An 18,843-nucleotide genomic window follows, 5' to 3' on the forward strand; every position below is an offset into this window, starting at 1 on the left:
ATAACCATAATTACATTCGGGCCGAGAACTAGGTTCCAGTTGGGCCGTGATAATATTTTGAGCCGAGGTCCATAATACCTTCTATGTTGGGCCAAATTAACCATGGACTCGTTTTGTTAAGCGGGTTGCAGGGAACCAATAAAACATGGGTTAAATAAATTAAGCTGTAGATTAGATAAGAAAAACGAAAACAGAGGGATGGTTAGAGGTGTTTGCATGGAACGAGAGGTCAAGGGTTCGAGTCTCCGCTTGGACAGTCTATTATTCTTTTTTTTTGGAGTCAATGAAGGTAGTTCATCTATCAATTTAACATTTTCATTATTGTTATTATTATTACTAATACTAATCTTATTATTATTAATAACATTATTATTTAGTAATATTATTGTTAAAATTATCTTTAGTATTAAGATTGATATTATTACTATCGTACAATTTTGATTATGATTATTAAGAAGTATTATATTTTTACAAACTAAAATTTGAAATTATGGACGTTCTCATAATCTGGAATAAGATAAGTATTTAGATAAATATAGGATTTATATTGATTAGAATATAACTATGATCGTACATATTGTAAACAAAATAACTATACATAAGTAAGTATAGATATAACACCGTTAAGTTCTTAAGATGGTAATAAGTATTATTATTATTAATGTTATTATTATGATCATTACTAATATTCTAATATTATTATTATTATCATATTTACAAAAATTAATAATTTATTATCCTTAAAACTAATATTATTTGTATTAACACTTAATATCTAGGTCATTTATTAAAATAATAATTATTTTAAAAATAAAGGCTTTAATGACATTAATATGTTATAAGTGAAGATTATATAAATATATATATATATATATATATATATATATATATATATATATATATATATATATATATATATATATATGTATTTAAATACACATAACTTAACTATTTAACAATTATATATATAATGAAAATAAATAGATGATGAAACCTATAATTATTAAATATATAAATAACATTACTAATAATAATATGTATTTATTCGATTACGACTATATGTATTAATGAATATACAAATGATATAGGTTCGTGAATCCGAGGCCAACCTTATACGTGTTCAATGATGTTATATGTATTTTTACTACAAAATACAGTATGGTGAGTATATAGTCCCTTTTAAACTCTAAATATTTTTGGGCTGAGAATACATGCGCTGTTTTTATAAATGATTTACGTTATGGACACAAGTGATCAAAAATAAATTCTACGTTGAGTTGTACCATGGCATATTTCTTTATACTTGGTAGCTAATATTTACGTGAGGAGCGTAAACGCAAATCCTGTTGATAGATCTATCGGGCCTGACAACCCCAACCGGGCTGGATGACCAGTTTTTAACGGTTGCACAGTACTTCGTTTCGTTACTACACTTGGTACGGTGTAGGGTTTATTTAAGAATATGCTGCAGTGATTTAAATGTTAAGTATGGTTACCAAGTGCTCAACGACTTTTCATACACGAGGAGTGTATTATGTATAAACATGAAATCTTGTGGTCCATAGTTATAATGTTGCTAGCATCAAACCTATATATTTCACCAACTTTATGTTGACATTTTAAAGCGTGTTATTCTCAGGTACAAATTAAGTCTTCCGCTGTGCATAAGCTCATGTTAAGGACATTACTTGGATTCGATCATTGCGATGGGACCAACTGTTGATGACTCCGTCCAGGAGAATTAGGACGCGGATGTTTCAGTTGGTATCAGAGCGTTGGTCTTAGCGAACCAGGTCTCCCATTAGTGTGTCTAACTGGTAGTTGTTAGGATACATTAGTGAGTCTGGACTTTGATCGTGTCTTCCTGTCAAAATTTTTGCTTATCATTTCTAGTCGGAAATCATCTGCTTATCATCCTTAGGAAATTGTCTGCCTATCATTCTCAAGTCTAGACACGCTCTACTGCATTTAGTGCATCGATAGTGTATAGACGAAATTCATATCTTAGCGTATCTGATAATTCCTATCTTGGCGTATCTGTAGATTTGCCTGATATATGCCGTAACATCCTTTGTAGCCTACTAAATCTTTAGTATTACATATAAATATTCTATATAGTTAGAATATCATCCGATATCCGGAAATCATTTCACATTGAAGATCCTTTCCATCCATCCAATTACCCCTTGGCGATGAACCTGAAACACTTACCGGCGAACCTATTCGAAACATCATTTTCTCGCTCATTCCTAGAGTATCTCGTCACGATTACATAATATCCCATATCACAAATCTTGTTCATCCGCTCGCTTCGACCGCCAATCATCCCGGTGTACTAGCAGAAGTTAACGAACTACACGCTCGTGTGACGGCTTTGGAGAACCTGTTGCGAAGGTTACAAACACCAGCGGCAGCATCGGCAGCATAACCAGTACCTCCAGTAACATCAACATCGCAATCTTCAGTACCAGTACTATCAATAACATCACCATCATCAACGTCAATGATATCCTTATCCCCCTCAAACCACAACCACGTCGTAAATCTCAACGTCACAAATTACACCTCGAGTATAATCACCGTTCTATGTATCGCTCTATCCACTTTATTTTCATTCTACAAATCGTTCTACATCGATTAACTTCGATTTACGTACCATTCTACCTCATTACCTCCGTTCAATATGGCGACTAAGTAATCTCTAATGCTTTAGAGATTATGTAATCTAGTATTAACAATAAACCTGATGAGTTTAATATTTTATTGACTCATTAAATCTATGATTACATTTGAAGAAAATATATATGCAAGTATATTTTCATAAAGATTGTAATTAAAAAAAATTCTTTTGTACAAACTGTTAATGGTGAAAAATATTTTAACGGGTGGGTAATACCCGAGGAATATTTAGATTTCACATTAATAAGTTACACTGTACATTCTTCGAATCTGATTCAACGGTCATCTATTATCCCATATATGACTACCAATATACGTATCCGTTCACCACAGAACAATCATTTCTATTCAAATTTCATATTTGGATTTTGATCTATCAGAATCCAAAAAGTGGCATAAAGAAGAAAATAATGGACAAAATAAAAATTTGATAGAAACAGATGAATTTACTAATTGAAATTTGGTTAGGATTACACGCTAACTATTCCAGCTAACTGTTCCCAGCTAACTGATTAACATTTAATTTATCGCAATTTACATTCTCGCAATTTTAATTTCTGCACTGTACATACTGTCGGGACACATGTACAACAACACGTCGGATTAATTCTGAGACAACACGTTGTATAATGGGTCATGATATATATTTATTTATTTTATGCATTTTAAATAACGGGACACGTATGCAAGGTTTCGACTTATCATATTGACCCATCTATATATATATTTTGGAACAACCATAGACACTCTATATGTGAAGGTGGGAGTTGGCTATACAGGGTCGGAGTTGATTCCAAAATATATATATACTTTGAGTTGTGATCGACACTGAGACCGGTACACGGGTCACGATACGTATTAATTATGTATATTAAATTATATATGAATATATTGAACTGTTATTTGACCATTGGACAATCGGACAATAGACTGCTAACTATGGACAAGTAAAATGAATTAAAATATTGATTATAACATATGAAACTAAACTAATCTTCAAGTTTGCCACTTGATTTCATCTTAAACCTCATTTGTACCTCGACAATCATGATCCGCGTTCAAATTTTTCATGATTCTTGAAAACACCTCGACCGGAAAGATGAACTAGCCGCACTTTATTTACGGAAGAAAAAATTTATGTATCTGAAAAACTCTCGAACCCAAATTCATAGTTTAACACATACCGTGTTGAATCCTTTGCCATTTATTAGCAAAAACAACCCTACAATTCCTTTTCAAGAAGCTAATTTTGTCACAGCTCCACTTCGACTTCTCAGTGAGACTACTACTACTATAACCTCGATATTTATACCTTGTCCTTTCGCCGTCGTTACCGGAGAACCTTTTATAATTCACAACATCATCAGCAGATGTACCAGCAACTCGTTATCTCTTTGGCGAAATCCGCAATCAGTATTTTGAAAATCTCCTAGAAATTCTCCCAGTTATACCGAAAACGTCTATCCCTAAGAATTATATATTTCGAAGGTGAAGTTTCTGAAAAACACCCTGGACTATGAAGTAGTTCTTGAAATGCTGATAAAGCAGCAAAAACCGTAAATGACCTTAATAGTCAAAAGTTTACGATGAAGTACAGTATGTTGGAAAAGCCCAGAAAAAAAAAAAGAGAAGTGTTGAAACTGAAAAACGGAGTGAGCAAAGTATGAAAGAGACCATGGACAAATCATGAAAACTAAACCCGACTTCAAAGAATCCAAACGATTCAGTGCCTGCTGAAACCGTTAGTAAGAACCCTACTCGATATTCTAAACCTTTTCGGATGATATTCTTCATCATCATCTTATCCTAGATATTATAAGATATCTTCATATCTTCCGTTATACATATTCTCCGTATTTCTGGAGATATTTTCACAACTAATTCTATCTGCGATCATGTATCTCTCCGCAATATCTACGTTATAAAATAAAAGAAACTGTATTAGTTTCTAAATTCTGAAACCTTCGAAATTAAAAAAAAAAATGAATGTTTTGAAGTAGTGTTGGGAACTGATGCTTGGATTAGTATAATATAATGAAACTTGATCAACTTCATTATATTACAGTAAGTCATGTTAAGTTTCTAATGGGATGTAATGATTCACAGTACCGTCATCATGTGCCATGTCACACGGCTCTTACATTCTATCCAATCCCCAAACGTATTAGGAACATATCATCTTGATAGTTCTATCTTTTCCAGGGTATTCTGGTAATTTAACAAATCAAAATCGTGCCAATACCATTTCTTCCTTAGAGCATTAGTTATGTTCGTTCCGAGTTTCATACCTACGAATTCCGGATCATTGTTCGTTTGACTTGAGGACGGGAAGAAGAAACGAAGGGACAAGGCCCTGAAATAGAAATTGGAGTATAAATCGCAGCAAATAGGAGAAAGCATTAACTGTAGAGGACAATGATTATGAAAGACAGAAGTAGGGACATCAAAATATAAGGAAAGATATAAAACCCAACAATCACCCAGAAACTTCAAACCGTGTATATCAATGCATATAGCAATATAAAGACACGGGAGAACTAGAAATACTATAAACACAAGAGTATAGTAGAAGTAAATAGATTCTTCCGGTGGTAGATTAAAGAGAAGAATGACGGATGTGAAAATTAAGAGTATATCAAGAACTAGAATTGGATGAAGCATATTGACGAATGTTATAAGGTAGGAATAAGGAAAAAGAGTAGAAGATGTGGGATATGGAAAAAAAAAAAAAAGGAAACGAAGGAGGTAGTTTTATAGTGAAATATCCGACAAAGAAATCAAAACAGATTTGCCGCATTAAATCAAAGAAGATCCTGTTTCCTAAATCGTCGAAAAACCAACTCTTATTACGTAAGATTTTCTTTAAATCCCTTAAATTCTGGAAATCAATCCTAATCACGTCATCGGTTAAAACAATTCCATATTCACTCATTTCATTCTTTTGTGATAGCTTCACTCGTGCGCTTCACATGATCGAATCGTTTTATCCATATCTTCCAATAATGATAAAACTCTATTATTACCTCATATTCGTAATGAAAACATTCCTATTGTTATTTATGACAATCTCTACCAAATTTCGGAGACGAAATTTCTTTAACGGGTGGGTACTGTAACGATCCGGAAATTTCTGACCAAATTTAAACCCTAATCTCTATATGTTTCTGACACGATAAGCAAAAACCCTAATGTTGAGTCTAGAAAGTTTGAAATCTATATACGGATAATTAATTACTCTTTGACCATTCCCGAGGATTCACGAACAACTGTTTGTAATTAGATATGTATATATATCATAACTTGAAATGCATTACTAAATTGTTAAATGATATAGTTGTTATATTAATATTACTACCTTTATTGTTGTTATTAAAACAAATACTAATAATAATAATAATATTAATATTACTAATATTAGATACAACTGATTTGTTATATTATTATTACCAATATCATTAAAAATTATTATAAATATAAATTATTATTAATGTTATCATTTGATAATAATATATTTTAAAATGATTATTATCATTATTATGTATTATTATATAATTATTATTATTACTAATATATTATTATTTATTAATATTTATTATATAAATTATAAAATCAAGAGAAATAAATCGAATATGTTAATTTCAAACAATCAACTGTGTTTAATTTTTGTAAATATCGGATACAGTTGCAAGATTAGGTTAAAAGTCTTAGTCTACTTTTACTTCTTTGTACTCTACTTCTTGGATCGAATAAAATTATTGATTTATATCGTTTCTGTTTTGAACTTCAACCCATTATCATTTCCACCACCGTTGGCTTATCACCACCATGAACTTATTACGGTTCCCTTTGCTCACAATCAAACACACACCCACAAACTTCCTAAACCCTCATCATCTTTAGACATCAGCTTCAGCATCTTTTTCTTCCTATATATATATATATATATATATATATATATATATATATATATATATATATATATATATATATATATATATATATATATATATATATATATATATATATATATATATATATGCACATACATAAAACCATACACCCTTAAACTATTGTGAACAACCGAGAACCACTCATTTAACCATCATGAACGACTACCGTTGAACCACCACTCTTTTCTCTCTTTTCTCTCGCTTTCTTCTATTTCTTCTCACCTTAATACCGCCACCTTAGCTTCACCATAACAACCCAAAACACTACCTTGCTTACATATTTGGATCGACAACCACTTGCAACTAAAATCTGATTGCTATTTCTGTTTTGATTGGGATGTCACCACCACCATCATCTTACACAACACCTCTCTCTCATCCTCTCTCTCTCTCTCTCTCCATATTTATTTCTATTTCGTTACAACTACGAACAAAACATTTCTGTTTTACTGCTTATTCGAACACCATGAAACCATTCCATTCAAAAATCACCACCACCACCGCCACCATCCTCCTCATTTGAACCCATATAGATTCACTACTGCTGCTACGTTTCTTAACTAGCTGTTTTCTGATCTTGCGAGATGATAATGGTGATTGAAGATGATATACAACGATGAGACTAAGGTTTTGGAAATGACAAACGTTGATTTTAAATAATATTGGGTAGTGAAAAGCTTTAGTGATAACAAGGGTTATGATTTACGCTATATATTAAGATGGAGATCATTATTGGCCGACAATTGCAAAGTAAATAACATCATTAGATTATTAAATGAAAAAGGATACCGAAATATATGGAATTATGGGCCACGTATCTATTTATCTTACTGGCCGAATATTACTTTGATTAATTTGAAGTTTTGCAATTGCAACTTGCATTATATGATTAGAAAGACAACGACTTTCCTTTATCTTTTATTTATGATAGTGGATGGTGAGGTATAGATGATGAAATAGTGAAGTGTGCAGATGTTTCCTTGCTATTTGATTTTGCTCGCAAACTGTGTACCGAACCAACAAAAAGCCATGAAATTTTCGGTTGAACTTATAAAGTATTTGTGGAGCATCGTTTAATAATTGAGCATGATGATGTTTTCTTTTCTTTTTCGGTTGTGAGGACAAGATTATCACCACAGTTCAATCTATTGATCAATTTATAACCATAATTACATTCGGGCCGAGAACTAGGTTCCAGTTGGGCCGTGATAATATTTTGAGCCGAGGTCCATAATACCTTCTATGTTGGGCCAAATTAACCATGGACTCGTTTTGTTAAGCGGGTTGTAGGGAAGCAGTAAAACATGGGTTAAATAAATTAAGCTGTAGATTAGATAAGAAAAACGAAAACAGAGGGATGGTTAGAGGTGTTTGCATGGAACGAGAGGTCAAGGGTTCGAGTCTCCGCTTGGACAGTCTATTATTCTTTTTTTTTGGAGTCAATGAAGGTAGTTCATCTATCAATTTAACATTTTCATTATTGTTATTATTATTACTAATACTAATCTTATTATTATTAATAACATTATTATTTAGTAATATTATTGTTAAAATTATCTTTAGTATTAAGATTGATATTATTACTATCGTACAATTTTGATTATGATTATTAAGAAGTATTATATTTTTATAAACTAAAATTTGAAATTATGGACGTTCTCATAATCTGGAATAAGATAAGTATTTAGATAAATATAGGATTTATATTGATTAGAATATAACTATGATCGTACATATTGTAAACAAAATAACTATACATAAGTAAGTATAGATATAACACCGTTAAGTTCTTAAGATGGTAATAAGTATTATTATTATTAATGTTATTATTATGATCATTACTAATATTCTAATATTATTATTATTATCATATTTACAAAAATTAATAATTTATTATCCTTAAAACTAATATTATTTGTATTAACACTTAATATCTAGGTCATTTATTAAAATAATAATTATTTTAAAAATAAAGGCTTTAATGACATTAATATGTTATAAGTGAAGATTATATATATATATATATATATATATATATATATATATATATATATATATATATATATATATATATATATATATAAATAAATGTATTTAAATACACATAACTTAACTATATTAAAAATTATATATATAATGAAAATAAATAGATGATGAAACCTATAATTATTAAATATATAAATAACATTACTAATAATAATATGTATTTATTCGATTACGACTATATGTATTAATGAATATACAAATGATATAGGTTCGTGAATCCGAGGCCAACCTTATACGTGTTCAATGATGTTATATGTATTTTTACTACAAAATACAGTATGGTGAGTATATAGTCCCTTTTAAACTCTAAATATTTTTGGGCTGAGAATACATGCGCTGTTTTTATAAATGATTTACGTTATGGACACAAGTGATCAAAAATAAATTCTACGTTGAGTTGTACCATGGCATATTTCTTTATACTTGATAGCTAATATTTACGTGAGGAGTGTAAACGCGAATCCTGTTGATAGATCTATCGGGCCTGACAACCCCAACCGGGCTGGACGACCAGTTTTTAACGGTTGCACAGTACTTCGTTTCGTTACTACACTTGGTACGGTGTAGGGTTTATTTAAGAATATGCTGCAGTGATTTAAATGTTAAGTATGGTTACCAAGTGCTCAATGACTTTTCATACACGAGGAGTGTATTATGTATAAACATGAAATCTTGTGGTCCATAGTTATAACGTTGCTAGCATCAAACCTATATATTTCACCAACTTTATGTTGAGATTTTAAAGCATGTTATTCTCAGGTACAAATTAAGTCTTCCGCTGTGCATAAGCTCATGTTAAGGACATTACTTGGATTCGATCATTGCGATGGGACCAACTGTTGATGACTCCGTCCAGGAGAATTAGGACGCGGATGTTTCATTACATTTCTCCAGAATTTATTCATAAATTAAACTTAGATTTTACAGAAGTTTCCAATATAATGGAACACAGGAAGCACGAAGTGGTGTATAATTTCGGACGAGAATATTTATTAAAATATCCTCAGAAATATCGAAGATATTTATGATGATATTTTGGAATTTCCAAGTTCGAAGGTTGATGAAGAAAAAAATTTTCGCAAGATTTTAACATGACTTCGGAGCAAGATATTCTCTAAAGATTTCAACGGATCCAGAATTACCTGGATTCTTTGAATATAGGGTATGTTCCTTATATTTGTCCTTGGTCTCCTTCGTGGTTAGCTCAATCTGTTTTTCAGTTCCAAATTTTCCGAGCTTTTCCAACATACTATTCTTTATCATCGGACTTCCGACGATTAAGGTCGTTTACGGTTGTCTACAGTTTCTGCTGCTTCATTCAGCTTTTTCAAAGTTTAATGTATTGATTCGTAGGCTGGGTGCTTTTCAAAATTTCAGAATTGAAGATCGTAATTCTAGGAGATAAATGTTATATGTATACATATAACTTTTGTTGTAAAAAGGCTACGATATTCAAAATACTGATTGCTGATTCTTGAAAATTGGTATGGCAGTTCTCGTTACAAGATGCGGATGTGTATATGATAGGGTTTTAATGAACAAATACATAATGGTTCTTCGGAGAGACTTAAGCCAATGAGTAATGAAGTTGCTGGTAAGTCTGCTAATGTGGTGGAATATAAACAGTTCCCCGGTATCGATGACGAAAGGGCAATCGTATACATCAAGGTTATAATAAGACTGGTAGGATTGAAAAATCGAAGTTGACTTGCTGGAGCTGTGACAAGATTGGCTAATTTGAAAAAGATTACCAAGTTATTTTGGGTAATAATAATGCTAAAGGAGCTAGCACATATACGTGTTAAACATTTACTCATGTTCCGAGTGTTTTCAGGTGCATAACTATATGCATCAATCTTTTCTTCCGTAGATGAAGTGCGGTTGGTTCATCCTCTCGATTGAGGTGTTTTCAAGAATAATGAAAGGTTTGAACGTAGATTGTAATCGTCAAGATACAAATGAGGTTTAATATGAAATCAAGTGGTAAACTTGAAGAATTGTTTAGTTTCATATGTTATAATCAATATTTTAATTCATTTTAATTGTCCAATGTTGGCAGTTCACAGTTAATAGTCCACAATTAGTAGTTCAACAATTCATATATAGTTTAATATATAATATTCGAATTAATTAATACGTATTCGTGACCCATTGTATACATGTCTCAGACTCGATCACAACTCAAAGTATATATATTATTTTAGAATCAACCTCAACCCTGTATAGCTAACTCCAGCATTACTGCATATAGAGTGTCTATGGTTATTCCAAATAATATATATAGATGCGTCGATATGATATGTCAAAACATTGTATACGTGTCCCGATATTTAAAATGCGTAAATAACAGTATTTAAATGACGATAAATAAAGTGCGTAAAATAAATAACAGAAATTAAATGACAATAAATAAAATGTGTAAAATAAATAACAGAAGTTAAATGACGATAAATAAAATTGCGAGAATTAAAATTGCGATAAATTGCGATAATTAAATGTAATAAGGAATTAACAGTTAGTTAGGAACAGTTAGCTAGGACTTTGTTAGCATGGTTTCTTAACAAAATTTCTCATAGTTAATTCGTTTGTTTCTAATAAATTTTATTTTTGTCCAATGTTTTCTTCATTATGCCACTTGTTGGATTCTGATAAGTCAAAATCCAAATATGAAATTGAATGAAAATGGTTATTCTGTGGTGAACGGATTCGTATATCTGTGGATGTAAGTAGGATAGTAAATAATCATTGAATCAAATTCGAAGAATGTACAGTGTAACTTATTAATGTAAAATCTAAATATTTCTCGGGTATTACCTACCCGTTAAAATATTTTCACCATTAACAGTTTGTACAAAAGAATTTTTAATTACAATCTTTATGAAATATATATATATACATATATATTTTCTTCAGATGTAGATTTAATGAGTCAATATAATGTTAAACTCATTTGATTTACTGTTAGAACTAGAATACATAATCTCTAAAACATTAGAGATTACATAATCGCCATGAATAACGAAGATAATTGATGTAGAACGATACGTAGAACGATGATTATACTCGAGGTACAGAATGAGATGTTGAGGCATGGATTCTTGATGGGTTGATGGTACTGGTGCTGTTACTGATGGTACTGTTGGTGCCGGTGGTGTTGCTGAAGCTGGTACGTTTTGCACCATATTTTCCAAGGCTACAACTCGGGTGCGAAGTTCGTTGACTTCTTCTATTACACCTGGGTGGTTGTCAGTCGGAACGAGCGGATGAATAAGGTTTAGAATTGTGGATAAAATATAATCGTGTTGAGCTACTCTAGAAATGAGGCAGAAAATGGTGTTTCGGATAGGTTCGCTGATAAGTTCTTTAGATTCATCGTTAAGAGGGCAATATGGTAGATGGAAGGGATCACCTTCTTCTTGTCTCCAATGACTAAGTAAGCTACGAACCCATCATATGAATTGGGGATGGCTGATTAGTTGATTCATTCTGGTTACACTGCTTTCGGAGCTCAAATGGTAATCCATATCGGAATAGCTTTCGAATCCGAGGAATTCGAACTGGTTGAGGAATCCATCTTGTACGATCAGATGAAAGATTTTCGATATGAAAAAAATTATATGATATAGATTAGTACCCTGCAATACATGATTTACATATGCATATATAATACTAAAATCCCATATGTTACGGAGGAATCTACGGAAGCTGTCAGGCAAAGTCTACAGTAACATATAGGCTAAGATATGAATTTTGTCTATATACTATTGATGCACTAAATGTAGTAAGACATGTCTAGACTTTAAGGATGATAAGCAAATAATTTTCGACACGAAATGATAAGCAAAACTTTTGACATGCAGACACGGTCGAAGTCCAGACCCACTAATGCATCTAAACAACTATCAGTTAGACACACTAATGCAAGACCTGGTTCGCTAAGACCACCGCTCTGATACCACCTATAGAGACCCGTCCTAATCCATCTGGACGAAGACTTCAACATGTGGTCCCATTGCGAGGTACTGACCTCTATATGATACGTTTTACAAACATTGCATTCTTTTAAAAGACAAACTCATTTCAAAATATAACCTTTCAATACAAATGATATATGTTTTCCCCTAATATGAATGACTAATCTATCATAACAGTCTTTTTGAACTCAAATGATTTGAATGCAACGTCTTTTGTAATATGCCATGAACGACTCCAAGTAATATCTTTAAAATGAGCAAATGCACAGCGGAAGATTTCTTTAATACCTGAGAATAAACATGCTTTAAAGTGTCAACCAAAAGGTTGGTGAGTTCATGAGTTTATCATAATCAATCATTTCCAATTATATAATAGACCACAAGATACTCATATTTAGAAAACAATCTGTGCAGGTCTACTCCTGCTATAAAATCATTCATATGAAGAACACCGGAACCTTTCAAAACAACTCACCAATGGTAGCTAATGCATAGTGCAATGACAAAATCATCTCACCGTGGTAGTTAATAAAATATAATTTATACAACAGGAGCTAATGCGTACGTAATGCAAAATCATCTCCCGAGGGTAGCTGAAACGGAGGCTAATGCGTACGCAATGCAAAATCATCCCTCCGTTACCAATTACAAAGTCAACTATAATACACTACACTACATCGGGGGCTAGTGCGTGCGTGCAATGCAAAGTCATCCCGCCGATGGTAGTTAAAACGGGAGCTAATGCGTACGCAATGCAAAATCATCTCTCTGTTAACTACTAAATCGAACCTCTGAATCCAAATAATTCTATCATAAAATGTAGTTTTGAATATTTGTGTCTATTCCGTCAATCATTTATAAAAATAGTTCATGTATTCTCAGTTCAAAAATATATCTCAAAAGCATTTAGGAAACAGTTATAAAAACAGCACATGTATTCTCAGTCCCAAAAATGTAAAGAGTAAAAGGGAATCAAATGAACTCACAATACTGTATTTTGTAGTAAAAATATGCCTACGACGATACTGAACAATGCAGGGTTGGCCTTGGATTCACGAACCTATATCATTTGTACATATATTAATATACGTAATCGTAATCGAATAAATATATATTATTATTAGTGATTTAGTTTATATATTTAATAGTTTATAAGTTTTATTATTTATATGTTTTCATTACATATATATATATATATATATATATATATATATATATATATATATATATATATATATATATGTATATATATATATAGTTGTTAATATAGTTAAGTTATGTGCATTATATATATATATATATATATCTATATATATATATATATATATATATATATATATATATATATATATATATAATCTTTACTTATAACCTTATTAACGTCATTAAAACCTTTATTTTCATAATCAATATTATTTTAATAAATGACATAGATATTACTTGATAATATAAATAATGATAGTTTTGGTAACAATGATTTACTAATAATAATAATAATAACTTTATTAATAATGATAATACTAATAATCATAATGGTATTGTTAATAATGATAGGTATATTAATAATAATAATACTAATAATTACAAAATTGATACTAATGCTATTGTTAATGAAAATAATAAAAATTTGTATCATTTTCATATTAATAATTATATTAATAATCATCATCATAGTAATAATAATGAAATTTATTTCATTAAGAATGATAATTCTAAAATTTTATTAATACCACTTTTATTAATATTGCTAAGATAACTATAATAATACTACTTAAATGATAATCTTAACAATAATAAATACATTAATAATACTTATAAGATTAATAATAATAATAATAATAATAATAATAATAATAATAATAATAATAATAATAATAATAATAATAATAATAATAATAATTATACTACTTATAATTATGCTAATAATAATTAGTAATAACAACATTATTAAACAACAATAATAATAATAATAATCATAATAATAATAATAATAATAATAATAATAATAATAATAATAATAATAATAATAATAATAATAATAATAATAATAATAATAATAATAATAATAATAATAATAATAATAATAATAATAATAATAATAATAATAATAATAATAATAATAATGATGATGATAATGATAATGATATTACTAATAATATATAAAAATGAGAAAAACTACTTCACAAAGAAAATGTTTCCAAAAAAAACTGCCCATGCCCGGGCTTGAACCCAAGACCTCTCGTATACCCGAACACCCTCTTAACCATTCGACCATCACAGTTTTTCTGAAATAGTTTGAACCTAATAATTATTTAACCAGTTTCTGACTGTTTCAATTTCGTAATCATCATTCCATGATTTTATCATCTTCGTTCATCACTATCATTTGTTATCATATTATCCTCATACATCATGTATCTCACTCTCTAAATCGTAACATCAATCATCATCACGTCATGATTAGTCATAACATAACCATAATCACATCACAATTATAATCATAATATCATTCGTTAATTATCGTAATCTCACACTTTCAACATCCTTATAACTTAATTCTAATCACTAACCTAACCATCACAAGGTTCATCATCTTCTTAATCATTTTCACCCAGTATTTCTTGCATCTTCTTCTTGTATCCATTTCGTCATCCCATACTTATTATGGATCAAGTGGAAGTTTAAATATATCAGCGGCCCAAAAGGTAGCCTGATAAGCAAATGAAACGAGGCCCAACCATCCGAAGCCCACAAGGTTAAATGTTTGGATTTAGGATTTGGTAAAAAGAATAACAGGGAAGATACAAGTTGCAGTATACATGTGATTACTCCCACCATCTTCTTTTCAACATGTAATATAAAAAAAAATGTGAAGTAATCCAACTTGGTCGGCCACATACTTATGTCTTATTTATTTTACCTAATTTGTCTCCATAATTGATTATGTGATGTATTTAATATTCACAACATCCAATTTTGACAAACCACAAGCTGTGAACATCTTCTTCTCGTTAATTTGTTCGAACAAGAAACATCAACAATGATGGTTGTGATAAAGGATGATATTATGTGGGTTTACTCGATCATAGTCACTAAGTTTGGGTGTTGTATAGCTACAAAACATGAAAGGAATACTGCAGCATATCAGTAGGAATGGCGAGAAAGAAAGGAAGGAGAAAGAAAAGAAAAAAATATATATGAAGGTGATGGTTATGGAGGTGGTCACGGTGGTGGTTGAGGTTAGACGAGGGTGGTGATTCTCTGTTGGTTGTGTCGAACAAGAAGTTAGTGATGATCATGAATTGTTGGATGATCAAAAGATATTAAGGGTATCAATTGTTTTATAAGTGGTGAGGGTGGAAGTGATGGTAGTTTTCGAAGGTGGCGAGTTTGGGTTATTAAAACTGTAAACAAAAAACAGGGGGTTCGTAGTTAAAACAAGTGGGTTATTGAAAAGAATAGAAACAGGAATATAAGTGAACCTATAGCATTATCAAATCATCATTACCTTTATGTTATCGTCACTCATCACCTTCATTTTCTCACCATAATCGTGGTTATCACCTTCATCACCTCATCACTCATGATCGTTATCATCCCTTCCTGTTAACTCTCCTCGCTGTAGTTACAAGAACAAGTTTGTACAGCTATTGTTGCAGCAATACAGCGAATAAAGAAAAAAATGGCGGGTTTGGTGAAGGTCGATGGTTGATGGTGAGGTTTCCACGAAGAAGAAAACAAAGTGAAAGAAGTAAAATGGTGTCGTTTGAGGTGGTGGATGGAACGGTGGATGTGAATAGGGTGTTTGATTTGGTGTTACACTCGAGCAGGTGTAGTAGTAACTCAAAGGTTTTGGTCTATCAGGAAACAAAGAGTATTCACTCGAGTAGCAATAGAATAAAAATGATTGAGTTGTGTGTCTTAATGCATGATTAAATGTATTATATGTAAACTAGGAAAAGGTAATACAGGAACATGATGATTATGATAATTCACAACTTGTTATATCAATAGAATAATATGAATCAATCAAAACGGTAATAATCAATTAAGCACAGTAGTCTAAATAGGATAGCAGCCGAGGTTTTTGTTTTATTCCTACCGACAGTTTTCACGGACTGTGTATCATGCGAAATCAGTGGCGGATAAAAGTACACGGAATAATCTCAAATTTTTAAATTAAATATCTTTATTTATTTTGGTCATTATCGTATAAAATTCAGTCATTAACTATTAAATAAAAATTACATCAATTATTCACTCCCAACCCCAAGTAAAATATGATAAATGTAAGAATTAACAATTAGCTCCTAAATATACTTTTAATAAGCCTATAATTTTAAAATAATATTAGTTCGTACTTTACTCATGTAATATCCATCAAATGGCAATTGAATGTAACAGTCGTTTACTAAATAGATTCGAAATCACAATATATATATATATATATATATATATATATATATATATATATATATATATATATATATATATATATATATATATATAGATTTATTTTAATAATAAATTTTATTATCTCTTATATCATTTTATAATTTAAATCATATATTATATCAAGCTATATTTCAAAGTATTATATATATATATATATATATATATATATATATATATATATATACACACACACACACACATATCAAGTTACAATTAATTCTTCGTCAATCGTCGAAACTGGTCGAAGGTCAAATAATTTCATGAAACAGTTCAAAAATTTTGAGACTCGGTTTAATAGACTTTGCTTATCGTGTCAGAAATATATAAAGATCAAGTTTAAATTTGGTCAAAAATTTCCGGGTCGTCACAATATAGTAGTATATATTGAATATTTAATATTGAGTAAGTAACTATACTAACTATGTATAATTTAATTCAAAATATACATTTAATACTTTGCTAACATTGACAAATTATATTTAAAATCATTTACATTCAGCATACTCTTTATAATAAATTAAACAGTTTTAAATAAAAAATATTTTAAGTTATTTTAAGTTATCTTTTATATAACCAAATTACATAATAGTTTAATTTATAATATAAAATTATTATTTACATATACATTTTATATATTATAAAACATTATAATAATTATACATATAAATCATATATATTTATAGCTTCATTTTAAATTACCCTTTATTATTTTGTATCTTATTTTACATCTCTAGTTTTAATATTTAAATTATATTTTATAATTTCAATTTATTATATATACTTACATTTATATATATATATATATATATATATATATATATATATATATATATATATATACACACACACACAATTGTTCGTGAATCGTTCAGGAGTAGTCAAAGGTCAAATGTAAACATGAACACAGTTCGAAGATTTAGAGATTCAATTAAATAGACTTTGCTTATCGTGTCGAGATCATATAAAGATTAAGTTTAAATTTATTCGGAAATTTCCGGGTCGTCACAGAGCCACGACGGTGGTGCTACCGGCGGCACTGATGATGTTAGCGATTCAAATAAGTCTCAGGTATTGTTTCCTTTTTGTTTTTATTATCCTCTAGTTTTTGTAGCATATCCTCGTTTAATGGTTTTTAAATAATTTAAATAATGATAACGATGAGTGTTAAATTTTTAGGTAGTCCATTTAATTTGTTTGCTATCCATATATTAAATATATTAAATAGTGTTTAATACATGCATGTAAAATAGTGTTTTTTGCTTTATTTTTAATGGTTGTCATGTTAAATTTGTATTTACAGGGAGCACCTGTAAAGGTTAGGAGACCTAGTGATTACAATCCATCTCTAGCTGGTAGTCTTGGTCCAAGCCAACCTAACCCCAACTTGAACCTAGCTGCAGTTGGGCTAACTTCTGGTTCAGCTGGTGGGCTTGAGGGTCCTGACCGCATATTTGTGGGTGGGCTACCTTATTATTTTACATAGGCCCAAGTAAGAGAGCTACTGGAGTCTTTCGGGGCTCTTCATGGATTTGTTCTTGTGAAAGATAAAGAAACAGGCAACTCTAAAGGTTACGCATTCTGTGTATATCAAGATTTATCTGATACATATATTGCTTGTACAGCTCTTAATGGTATTAGAATTGGTGACAAAATCCTTACGGTTAGACGGGCTAACAAGTTCTAACTCAACCAAAACCTGAACAGGAGAGCGTACGGTTACATGCCCAACAACAAATTGC

The sequence above is a fragment of the Rutidosis leptorrhynchoides genome, chromosome 9, assembly GCF_046630445.1.
Source record: "Rutidosis leptorrhynchoides isolate AG116_Rl617_1_P2 chromosome 9, CSIRO_AGI_Rlap_v1, whole genome shotgun sequence".
NCBI classification, from domain to species: Eukaryota; Viridiplantae; Streptophyta; class Magnoliopsida; order Asterales; family Asteraceae; genus Rutidosis; species Rutidosis leptorrhynchoides.